Source organism: Harpegnathos saltator, unplaced genomic scaffold (assembly GCF_003227715.2).
Source record: "Harpegnathos saltator strain DR-91 unplaced genomic scaffold, Hsal_v8.6 scaffold176, whole genome shotgun sequence".
NCBI lineage: Eukaryota > Metazoa > Arthropoda > Insecta > Hymenoptera > Formicidae > Harpegnathos > Harpegnathos saltator.
The window spans coordinates 1,550,310-1,562,795 of record NW_020229957.1 but is presented as its reverse complement, the minus strand read 5'-3'; the positions used below and the strand labels follow the sequence as shown (position 1 = coordinate 1,562,795).

At 47.1% G+C, this 12,486-nt stretch overlaps 1 protein-coding gene across 1 annotated transcript in view; it reads right to left on the bottom strand.

Moving 5' to 3' along the window:
- Positions 1 to 12,032, bottom strand: part of Blimp-1 (PR domain zinc finger protein 1) — an 86,206-nt gene extending 74,174 nt beyond the window's left edge. The window contains exon 1 of the mRNA XM_019843777.2: positions 11,578 to 12,032. The gene's annotated coding sequence lies outside the window, so the exon portion shown is untranslated. The remainder of the gene's footprint in view (positions 1 to 11,577) is intronic.
- Between the last annotated feature and the right edge of the window lie 454 nt (positions 12,033 to 12,486).

The following is a 12,486-nucleotide window of genomic DNA, read 5'->3' as shown; positions in this document are numbered from 1 at the left end:
CGCTCTCTTCGCTCAGCTTGCGATTTCGACAAGAGGGAATCGCGGAAAGTGCGATCAGTCGCGTTTCTCGGGCGCGAGGAATGGAGGGAAAAAAGGAAACGAAGGAGTACAAGGAAGACGGAGGCGATCCGTGACCCGCGGCCGAGGACCGAACCTGCGATCCTGTTTGTTCCTCCGCTTTTGTCGCGCGGATGTGCCGCATAATTATCGCTACAGATAGACCGCGCAGGCCGGTGCGGTTTGTATATTTGTTAAAGCCCGTGTCACACACGTCGCGCGCATGAGCGACGACTGACACGAATTCAAGTTAATTCCCTCATTGTTCTGCGAATTTATCTCGACGCGCCGATCGTGTGTCGTCGGCGTATTAGGGTCGTGAGTTCATCGCGGGTAATCTAGCGGCACTCGATAGACACGGACGTAATACTTCCGAGTTCCGTGTACGGGAAAACAGAAAGAGAAAAGGAGAGGGTGGGGAGGGAGAGAGAAGAGAGAGAGAGAGAGAGAGAGAGAGAGAGAGAAAGAGATTGATAAATAAGAGGGAGAAGCGTGGGGGTGGAAGGAAATAAATCGACCGCGAGAGTTTTTCATTCTTGTCAATCGGGAGAATTAGGCTCGGCATATTTCGGAGTCACCCTGTAGACGTATAATCGGGGTTATGGTACCGCGTAATACTTCGGCGAGTCTAGCTTGCTCGCCGCAGAAAATGCAGGACGAGTTTATTGCACTCCGCTCGCCGGAGAGAAAATTTGCACTAATTCGGCGTGTCGCGGGCCGCTGCATCCTTGGCCGCGAACGACAAGATCCTGTCTTCCGTCCATTACGCAACTAAGTTCTGTCTGCTCCCCCTCCCTCTCTTTGTTTCTTTTTAAAAAGTGTCGGTTTACAATCGTCCGAGAGACAAAAATGAATAACGAAGCTGTCACGCTGCTTGTGTCCGACATTTCGGTATTAAAAAAAATAACACTGTTTTTCAGAAAAATTTTAATATCTTTTATTTTCGGTTTACGTGAATCGAATTTGAAATTTTATTTAACGATCATCAAATCGCGCAAATTTTCATAAAAACTAGAAAAACTGCAAAGTCTAACGGCAAATCAATCAAGAAAGAGGTCGAAAACAAAAAAGCGAGAAAAAAACTGCCGAGCGAGATATCGAGTAGTGCCAACGGAAATAACAAAAAATAAACAGAATCAAAGCAACAATGAAAGGATCCGAAGCAAAGCGACATCGATTGCCGATTGTCGATTTTATTTATTTCATTTCACTCGGCACGACTCTCTGCAGCAACTCTAATATTTTCAGATTTTTTTTTAGTATGTCGAGTCAAATCAATCCTCGTGATCGGATACGATGTGATTGGATTCGCACAGCTTTCTCGCTTGTCTATTTATTTATTCGCTTATTTGTCTATTCGTCTATTTATTTTTTTGTTCAGTGGGGGGAATTCCGTCTTTATGTTAGAAACGACTGAAGCGCAGCGAATTTTCAGCGATGAAGTTCCCAACGACGAGGGTCTCATCGGCATCGTCATCGTCGGTGTGCGTTTGACTTTTCGAGCGCCACGTCGAACGAGACGAACACATACACATACACGCGTGCACACACACACACACACACACATACATACATACGCGAGAAGCACGGCGATAAATGGCGTGTCGCGGCGTACGGGACACCCCGTATATACCGGACGGTCATCGTTACGGTAGCGCGTAATACTTTACGGTTCGGCGTGTGTATTATCGCGGAATCGCGCAGGACAAGCGCAATTTTTGCATGGAAAATGGCGCTACGGTACTTTCAGCCTCGCCGCTCGCCCGCGGCGCGGACGAATCTAGGCTAGGCTTAGGAACGACACGGTCATCGACCACCCTTGATTTTTTTTCTTTATAAAGACGGAGAAAGCCGCCGCACCGCGCCGCGCGCGGTCCGATTTCCCGTTGATTAGATTATGGCTACCGTTGGCGGAATCGCGGGGCTCCCCGCGACTCGCGATCAGCTCCTTGCTCGTTCATTGGCGAAGAGGTAACCGCGAGACGGCATTTTCGCGGTCGCCCGCGGATTTTCGGGCTCCCGCGAGACAATTCGCGAGTTCAACGTCGCTACAACGCACAATGGGATATGTTTGGCCTGAAAAGCTGGCCAAAAGTCAATTTTCTTAAAATCATTCCTACTCTACATGAGTGAATGTCTTAGACAGTTGAATATCTGTGGAATAATGGTGCTTTTCGTCGTCCGCGATAACATGAAGCGGTTTGGTCAGTCGGAATTTGGACGTTATTCGTACGCACGCATTAATTCCCAGCGTTTTATAACATACGATCTTCGATCAGAATTTTAAGGTTCTTAGAAGTGGCAGCGCGAAATTTTTCGTTATGGATTATTTCGAGAAAGGTATGAAAAAATGTTTTGGACTATATTTATTACAATTAAATTGTTATCCACGTAGATATACGATTTTGAAAATAGCATTCAGTAATGTATCTTTTTGCGTTCTCGATGTCAAACTCGAAGGATTTAGTTATACTTCAGGGTCTATCCCTGTTACGTTTCTTGGATGAAATGAAAGAGTAATCTTTCCGGATAAAATATCAGAAAGAATTAGCCGCGGAAAACCGCGGATGTAGTTTTAGTAATTACTTTTGTTTCCTTGAACGTAAATTAGGTTTTATCCAAAGGTTATTTAGGTTATGAAGTTTTCTTTTGTTTCTTTTTGTTTCCTTTTTTAATATAGACATAATCAACAGATGTCTACTAAGTTCTGACCTGTTCCTAACAAATATGAGGCCAAGAAAGAAATCTAAATTATTTTTAAAGGAAACATTAGATATGCCTCTTCTCACACTGACTCCGCACCAAGAGGAGGAGATATTTCAATAGATGAAAATGATGCTGATTCTAAGGATGGAATACGCTTATTAGATGAAGAAATTTGAAGTTTGTCCAGTTGAATACTTATTGATGTGCAATATTTATGCTTTCTTAATTATTAAAATATTTTTACATATTATTTGCACTTTGTTTCATGAAAAATTTATACGAAATCTTTATAATAATCATATATATAATTAGTAGCACAAACCGAAATTCGTAAAAAAAAAATTTTGGCCAACTTTTTGGTACAAACATCCCACTGCACGACGTTGCGACGAGATTACACGCAATCGGGACGAATTTCCACGAATTCGGTCGCGCGAACATCGTTAATAATGTTAACAATAAAACACTAGGCATCATATTTATTGTTACGAGTACGATTAAGGCGCGTTATAAAAAGAATCAGTCGATCAATCGATCGCGAGATCGATTGATTTATATCATAAGAAAGGTTATCCGAAATTTATCGACTCGAGTTAAATGAACTCGAGCTTCGGTTTTATTTACAGCGGACTCGCTGTCCTGATTCTTTCGGCAAAATTTTCGTGGCTTCGTCTTGACTTTGCGCAAAACAAGCTTGGAATTTAGCTCATCGAGGCGATCAACGTAATATTGGTCATATTCATTCGCTTTCCAAGCGGAGGTAGAACCACTCGTACAATATTATGCAGTCTCTCGGATCATTCTTCTGATAATTGAAGATAATATTTATGATGTACATATTTATGATGTACAACTACGTGTCTTCAACGTGCTGGTGAGGAGATTTTGTAACGGAAATTCCTACGTCTCAAATTTTCCACATGACTCGGTTTCCCTTCAGTCGCGCTTTATGTGAATTTTTGCACAACCCCCGAGATTCAATTCTCCGCATCTTCTTTTTCTCAGAGTATATTCAGCGCGTTCTAAGATAATTTAATGGGCTTTTCTGCGCTCCTCGGCCGTCGCTTGAAAGAGGTAAAATCGCATATATAACTTCGCGATTATAATGCCCGCGACACATCTACTCAGTGCGCGTCGCGGAATTACGCGAGCGGTTATATCGTGCGCGCATAATTGGAAAGCATCGCGGCCGATCGTCGACGCTCCTTTTCCACGCCCGACGCTAATAACGGCGCGCCGATTTGTATCGCGACAGCGGCGCGCGAAATAATAGCGCGATTGTTATTACCGTAAGCGGCGTCTCACAGTCGTCGACGCGCCAGGAGGACAGGGCAATCTCTCTCTCTCTCTCTCTCTCTCTCTCTCTCTCTCTCTCTCTCTCTCTCTCTCTCTGTCTCTGTCTCTGTCTCTCTCTCTCTCTCTCTTGGTCGAAACGAAACACCGGCCTGGAGAGCGCGCGATACGGCATATCAGCAGGATCTGGCGATCCTCACCGCGCGGACGCGCGCGCTCGCGCAAGAAAGTACGGATCCTTCCTTTCGATCAGTGCCCCCCGTACGAAAAGTGCAACGACCGTTCCAATAAATCGACCGTTCCCCCCTCCCCTTTCTTCTCTCTCTCTCTCTCTCTCTCTCTTCCCTCTTTCTCTCTCTTTCTCCTTCCCCCTCCCTCCCGCTCTCCCCTTTCGCCGCCGTCTCCTCTTTCCCTGCGCCGCCTCCCACCCCAAAATGATTACATATACGCAAGTTTGCAGTGACCGCGGCTACGATACCGCGGTCTGCCGCGGATACCGTTATGTCACATTAGTAGGCACCTGCAGGCGTCATTATCTTCTCCCACGGCGTGCCATTCTCAAAATCGAAAAGCGCTCGTGTCCCGTAGCACGCGAGGAAACGGTACCGCCGTTGGCCGGAGTATCGGGCTCGGTATCGGTACCGGCCGAGGTATCGGTATCGGTATCGCTGGGTGCACGGCCATACAGGAGCGGAGGACAATTCTTCCTCGCGAGCGGCTATTGCGGAAGTATCCGCGCTGCTGACTCGTCGTCGAGGAATCGGCCCGCCGTTCGCCACGCGACCGAGCGAGCGGCAAGCGGTTGTCCTGCTTCGACTCGTGCCGTTGGGAAAATCGATTTTGACGTGCGCTCGCGAGGTGTCGCGAGTCCTTTCGTCGTCCCGGACACGAGTGCGACCGAGGACGACCGATGAGGTGCGAAAAACTCTCGTGGGAAGTATCTTCTCGCGGGCCGTTTGTATAATGGATCAGCCTACTTCGCGATCGCGGGAAATTTACGGTATCCTGGCGAGCCTCGGCCATTAAAATCGCTCTCGTTCGGCGAGATTCTATCCCCGTGGACGCCCAAGCAGCGAAACGTATCCGCTACCGGAGGATGTCTCGCGTTCGCATGAACGGGCTGGGGGGAGGAAATTGTTTCTTCTTCCTTTTTCGCTCATTTATGTCGAATGTTTTGATATCGCTCGCGCAGAATCTCCGCTCCGATCCCGGATCGTCGTGCAAGTGTGTGCGCTTCAGCAGCCGCTAGATTTTATTATTATTGTTGAAGCGAATGTTATTCAGCGCACTGGGACAAATTCTCTCGGGTGCAGCGACCGGAGATGAGAATTACAGTTTTGCAAAAGTACAACGGCAAAATTACGATGCAGTGAATACGCGATTGAGGTAAAAGGGGAAGAGAGAAAGAGTAACATGTCGCAAGCGCCATATTGTAAAATAGCAGTCCAAAGAAAAAATGTTGCTACAAATTAAATAATAAACCGGTAAAAAGGAAAGATATTGATGTGGAGGATAACGACTGAGAAGATATCTCTGATATCACTTGAAAAAAGTTTTTACGCACATGTGCGAGTTTATACGTTTTCCGTGATGAATTTATGTGATGTCACTTTCGACCAACCGACCCGCGGTATCGTTGCCATTTCCTCGGATAATCGATGACGATGACGCGAGAATATTCGGATACGACGAATAAATTCGTCTGGAGATTCGCGATGACTCAAAATCTAGCGGATGTTTATAGACGCAAATGACGCGCTTGACGAGCGGATACTTCTGGGAGATATTAGCATTCGCGAGCCGAAAAAACTGCTACATTAGTCCGGCTGGGATGTACTCGTGACGTCGAGAGGATTCCAAGCAAGAGAGGGAAATTTCGTATTATCGGGTTGAACGAAATGTCTGAGTCAACTGTGTTAATTAATAGTTTTTTCGTATACATAAATTCCAGCTTTGGAGCACGGGGGGTGAGGGTCTTTGGGTCCCTCAACGTTTGCGTGAATTCGCAGAGATGAATGTTACGAACTTCGTTAAATAATACAATAGAATTTTATCTGACAAAATACGCCAGGAAATATATGTTAGAAACTGTTTTAATGAATTTTTAATGACCTTAGTGACTTCACTCCGTCATTTGCGTTTCAAGAGTGGGTTCTGTACTCTGAAGGTTAACACATATATATTGGTCAAGCGGTACGGAATACATTAAATCCTGCGGCAATTTTGACGCTAATTTCCAGTATACCGCTCGACGGAAAATCTCTCTCTCTCTCTACGCAGCCTGCGTGCGGATATAAAAACTCCTGAAAGTCCTGAAATATCCGGCTAGCAGCTAGGTAGCGCAAGACAGCTGAAGGTGCCGAAAGTACTCGAGGGTATCGACCCCGTAAATCCGACGGGACCTGTATCCGTGTCTATCCTAGTCTCTCTCTCTCTCTCTCTCTCCCTCCTTCCCTTCCTCCGTCCCTCCCTCTCTCTCCTTCTATCGGGAGAAATTGAATCATCGCGCGCGCGCATTCAATAAAGATAAATCTTTCCGTATTCTCCGAGGCGACACGGCACGGAGGAAGAAACGCGGCTGGGCCGTACAAAGGATCAGTTTCCGCTCCTTCCGCTTGCACCCCGCGCGCCCCATAATCCTTTGACGCTTCGACAATTTTCCGCTTCCTCCTCGCTGCCGCCCGCGCTTCTTTGCTCCTTATCTCTTTCTTCTTCCCCCACCTCTTCCGTCACTCCTCCCCCCCCTCTCTCTCTCTCTCTCTCTTTCTCTCGCACTTTCCTCTTCGGGTTACCATCGCGGGCAAAGAGTATCAGTCCGCGTCGAGATTTCTCGCGGTTCTCGCGACGCCAACGGAAATTTCGAAATTGTCGGCCGCAGGAAAGAAGGAGGGGAGGCCGGCTAGCAGACAGGCAGGTAGGTGAGAGTGGAAGGGGCAGAGGGGAGCCCGCGATCGAGGAAGCACCGTTATGTCATATTAGCAAATACGCACGTTTAACGGTGTCTCCTCGCGGGAGAGCCATCGTTTCTACAAGACAGACGCGGACAAGCCGAGCGAGCGAGCGATCTCGCGGGTTCACGATCGGGTCGCTCGCTTGTTCGCCTCTCGGGACCCGGCACGCGGCGAAGGAGTAACCGTTCTTTCGCGCGGGGAAGGAAAGGGAAAGAGCGAAGGAAAGAAGGAGAGGAAAAGGGCGGAAAAAAGATGAGCGGAGGAAAATCGACGGCGGAAAAAGAGCGGTTTGGCTCGCGGTTCCTCATTGTCGAGCTCCTCTACCTTCTCACTTCCCGTTTCCCCTCCCTCTCTCTCTCTCTCTCTCTCTCTCTCTCTCTATCTTCTCTTTATGCGACTATCTAAATGTCGTGAGCACCGTGTCGCTTTTTCAATATCTTCTCGCGCGAAATCCGCAAAACGCGTGCCGCTCCACGGACCGAAATCCGACTAGAAATTTTGATCAGGTACGCCTGATATTAATAAGGCCTCATATTAATAATAAACCTAATAGGATGAATGAAGGATAATCCTAATTAAGTCAATCCTTATAAGGTCCTGATTAAGTAAGGAAGACTTTTGTAAGGTTATAATGATTGGGTTCATATTAGGATCTTAATGTACCAACCTAGTGTATGATATAATAAGGTTTAGTTGATCGGGTCTATGTCGAGATTCTTATTCATTGTGCCTAATATGATTTGCATTATCAAGTTTTAAGAAAAACTATTTGTAGTTAATTTTATATGTATATAACGTAAATTGCAATATGAACATGAAAAAAAACGTAATAAGGATTCAACAAAGTAACTTAGTAAGGACTTGGCTATGAATTCTTAATAAGGTCTTAATATCTACGCTGCGTCACATGACTTATTAGGACCCGATAGTATTACCACAGTATAAGAAAGAACAGTAAGTTCACTCGGTAGCGGTGCTTTTGATCTCAGCTGCTACAAGACCGCCATGTTATTGGTTGTGCGCGGGTTATAATTTGAATGACAATGAATAGTAACTAAAACAGATTTATTGCTGTTTTTCAATATTTACTGTCAAATTTATAATATACATTATAAAATAATATAAAAATATGAACTATTATTAATATAATATGTTAATAATATTATAATTAATAATATATAGCATATTACTAATTATAATTTAGAAAGATGTATATATATATACAAGGTGCTAAATTTCAAACATAACAGGCAAAAAATCTCGAAAACTAAATGATATTGAGATCCACCTTTTTTTATATTGTATTGTTTCAAAGGGGACACATTTTATACACAAGGTGCTAAATTTCAAACATAACATATTCAAATAAATTTCAAACATAACAGGTAAAAAGTCTCGAAAACTAAATGATATTGAGGTCCGCCTTTTTTTATATTGTATTGTTTTGAAGGGGACACATTTTGATTAAAACAAAATTTGATACTTTGCAAATTTAAATTTGCACTTTTGCAGTTTATTATACAACATTTATACCCACCTCTTTCATTCATTTTACTGATTTTAATAAAACAACAATATTATATTAAAAATTCGGTCATATGGTTAATCGTTGCTTACACTTACACATTTTGACAGCTATTGGCCGCCATATTATTGGTTGTGCAGTTCGGTCATGCGCGACAAACGACCGTTCGCACTATTTTCTGCTGAGTGAACCTACTGTTCTTTCTTATACTGTGGTATTACCTTATTGGGAGCCGATGTCCAAATGAGGTTAACCTGATCAGGACCATGGGATAAATTTCTAGTCGGGAAGATCTCAGTTCGCACAACTGAAGTTGGGCTCAGGCGGCGTGCCGCTGGCTCGGGCAAGAAGCGACATCTCTGGTGCAGCGCGACCGAAAAAATTCGTCCGAACATTCGTGGTATCAGCGAGCTCGCTGTGCGGAGATAACCGGGAATACTTTACTGACTGGAAACCTCCCACAGGAGCAGCTTCCCGATTGGCTTGCCTATCCGTCGCAGGCGACGGAGAATTCAGTCACACCGGTGGAACTGCTTTCATTCCGTGCAGATATTACGGAATGATAACCCTCCCCCACTCCGACCTCCTTTCTGTTGCTCTTAGCGAGCCCCAGCGGGGCGCGGAAGAGCGAGCGCCGCCGACACGAACTCTCGATATCGGTAGTTTGATTCCGGCGAATTTACATTTCCGCCGCCATCGATACCGCCGATACGGCGAGAAAGGGGGGGGGGGGAACGGTCGCCTCGCGCTCGTGCGAAAATAATGGGGACGTTGTAATTGCGGTGAGATTAGGTCCGGCCTCGCGCCGAGGAAACCGCACTTATCTCCGGCCGCGACGAGCACGGCGAGGAGAGGTCCTCGAGGATTCGATGTCCGAGATATGAAACGGCGATCGAAAAGCGGGACGAAAATCGATCGACCGGTCGATGGCGCACAGATGAGCAACCACCGAGCGCGAGATCGCCGCGCGTTATCGCTTTTACCGTTGATTTTTTCTCCGGGCTTTCGGCTTGGTCCCGGTACCGTTAGGGGACGATGTTCTCCGAGAGAGAGAGAGAGAGAGAGAGAGAGAGAGAGAGAGAGAGAGAGAGAGAGAGAGAGAGAGAGAAGGGGGAAGGGGAGGGCGAGAGGAGACGGGCATGAAGAAACACTTTCTGCATGCGAGCAGCATCTCCTGTGACGTAACGCGCTCTCCGACGCGGTACCCGAAGGAGAAGGGTTCAAAGTACTCGGGACCACCTCGTGTATATTCATTTTCGTTCCGCGCGATTATGCCCGCTGTTTTATTCGACGTCGCCGCCGCCGCGGCGACCGAGACCGTCCCGGATGGACCGTTATGCGAAACCGCGTTATTATCGAATACGCCGCTCTGCGTGGCTATACAGGGTGTTTAAAAAAAGGGCTCAGCATCTTCAGGGTAGCACCAACAAAATGGAGAGAAAAGGTCCTAATAAACGTGGGAAGAATTCATATTGTCGAAGTTGTGAACAATTATTTATACTTTAATTCGAGCCAGTGACCTACTCGATTTTGATGCTTACAATTACATGTCCTCTTCTTATTTCATCATTTTACACACACTTCGCGTCTTTGTATCGTAGAATTGCCAAGTTTTTCAAAAACTCTCGACTTTGTTCCAACTATTTAGCATTTCTTATTCTGTGACGCAATTTGTCTTATATTTAAATGGGTCCTCCAGTGAAGGATGGATTGGAGAGAGATTGGAGGAGGATTTCATAGCTCCCTCTCGTTTTTCTAATTTAAATCCCCTGGACTTTTTTATAGGGATTTTTTAAGAGCATGTTGTACTCTTCATCAATAAGTGACAGACGAATTACATTAGAGAATACGAAATGCCTGTCAAATAGTTAGCGTGTGTAGAAATAGGAAAAGGACATGTAGAAAAATTTTCTGTGAACTTTGCAAGCACCAGAAGCGGATAGGTCACTTGCTTTAATTAAAACAAATAATCGTTCACAAGTCCGACAATATTCATTTTTCCGTCTGTATTTATTAGGACCTTTTTGCTTTACTTTGTGAGTATCATTTGCCCTTAAGGTACTGAACCCTTCATTTTAAAACACTCTGTACGTGCGCGTGCTTATGCGGTATCGTCCAGAATTAATTAATTTTACAATTTGTTTACGGACATTCGGGTTTTTTTGCTCCTGGCGTAAGCAATTGCACAGGATGAGGTAGTTAGGCTGATTCGACAGGATTATGCGGCCGATTTATGTATAACGATTCGTGTCATAACGGACTCTCTCTCTCTCTTTCTCTTTTTCTGCTCTGACAGCGGACTCACGGTTACCAATAACGGGTACCAAACTCACAAGTAACAATAACGAGCAGTCGTCGAAAGAAAAGTTTAATCGGGAGACATGATGGTCGGCAGCGAGAGAAAGAAATGCGGAAATTGAACGTTGTTGAACTGAATTTCACATGTTTCCAACAAGGATCCATGTCGTCCATGTCAAATGTATGTCGTTTCGCAAACTGTCACGACGCTTCGGTCTCATCCTGCGTCGATTCCGCGTCGGAGGAGCGGCACCAGTTTTCCACGAGAAAAGTGTCGATGGCGACGAGAAGCGACAAGTCATAGGGGCGACGAAATCGTTCGAATGGCGTCGCGATACATTCTTAGGGGACCAATACAGATTTGATCAAGGGGGAGTATAATCTCCCCCCTTAGCACTCGATCGCCAAATATAACTCCGTTAAAGAGGAGGAAAAACAAATGTACAGCGGAAGAGCTGCCGAAAGTCCCTCGTGAACTTTCCGCTTCCGAAATGCTCGGGCGAAAGAAGCGCCGAAATCTGTCTGATGGAGTCTGCGAGGTGAGAGACCGCGATGTGTCGTCCGAAGATTTTCCGTCCGGCCGCGGCAGCCGCGAGAGCTCACGCTCGCTCCCAGCCGGCGGGATCATATTCTAAGGTCAAGATCGCGCGGTGTCGTTATTGCGGAAGGCAATCGGACCTTGGCGCGGCGGGCACGCCTCGCGGCGCGCGCGCGCGTGCGATAACCCCGACCTCGCGAGAGACTCACCTTGCGACGTGTTCTGCCTGGTCCCGCCGTTGAATCCTCTCACGACGAGCACGACCAACTGTCAAAGCTCACACGTCAAAGTCACTGACATATCTCCGAGTCCGGCGAACGTCCGCGGTCCGAGATCGCGATCAATCAATCGATCAATCCGACTGAGCACTAATCCACGAGCTCTCCCGGTCTTCCACCGGCGTCCTCGCGCCGGCGTCTCACGACTGTTTACCTTCCGGATGATCCTGCGGAGCGCGCGAGCCTGTTGCGCTCGACGTTGCGACGACGTCACCCTCGTCACGGCGCGTCGTCACCCGGAAGAGACGAGTACTGCTCCGACTGGCGATCGTGAGTCCTCGCGATCCCGTCGACTACTTGTCGGCTTAATCCTGCCGGCGGATCGCTTTCGCACCCTTTCGCGCGTGCCAGCCGGTCACGACGAGGTGGTCGAACTGGGAGTGCGGCTCTCGTAATCGCGCGCGTCAGGATTTCTCTCCCTCTCTCTCTCTCTCTCTCTCTCCCCCTCTCTCTCTCTCTCTCTCTCTCTCTCTCTCTCTTCAGCTGACACTGAACTCTCTCTCTCTCTCTCGGATTCCCGTGCGCTCCTCGTGAGCCTCTTCCAAGAGGATCTCGCCTCGTCCTTGACGTACGGTCGTGTACACCGTGCAGAGCCGCGTGGTTCCAACTGACGAGTACGAGGCGGCTAAGGTGAGTCTAGGTGTCTCCTTGCTCGCGTGCTCTCGCTCTTGCACACTACGTGTGTGACCCACGTAGGTAGGCAGGCCGCGGGCGGGCGTGCGTGCGTGCATGCGTGCGTGCGTGCGTGCGTGCGTGCGTGCGTGCGTGAGCGCGTGAGTGAGCGAGAGTACGTGCGCGGGGCGCGTACAGCGCGCAGTATATACGTGTGTACACGCGTGT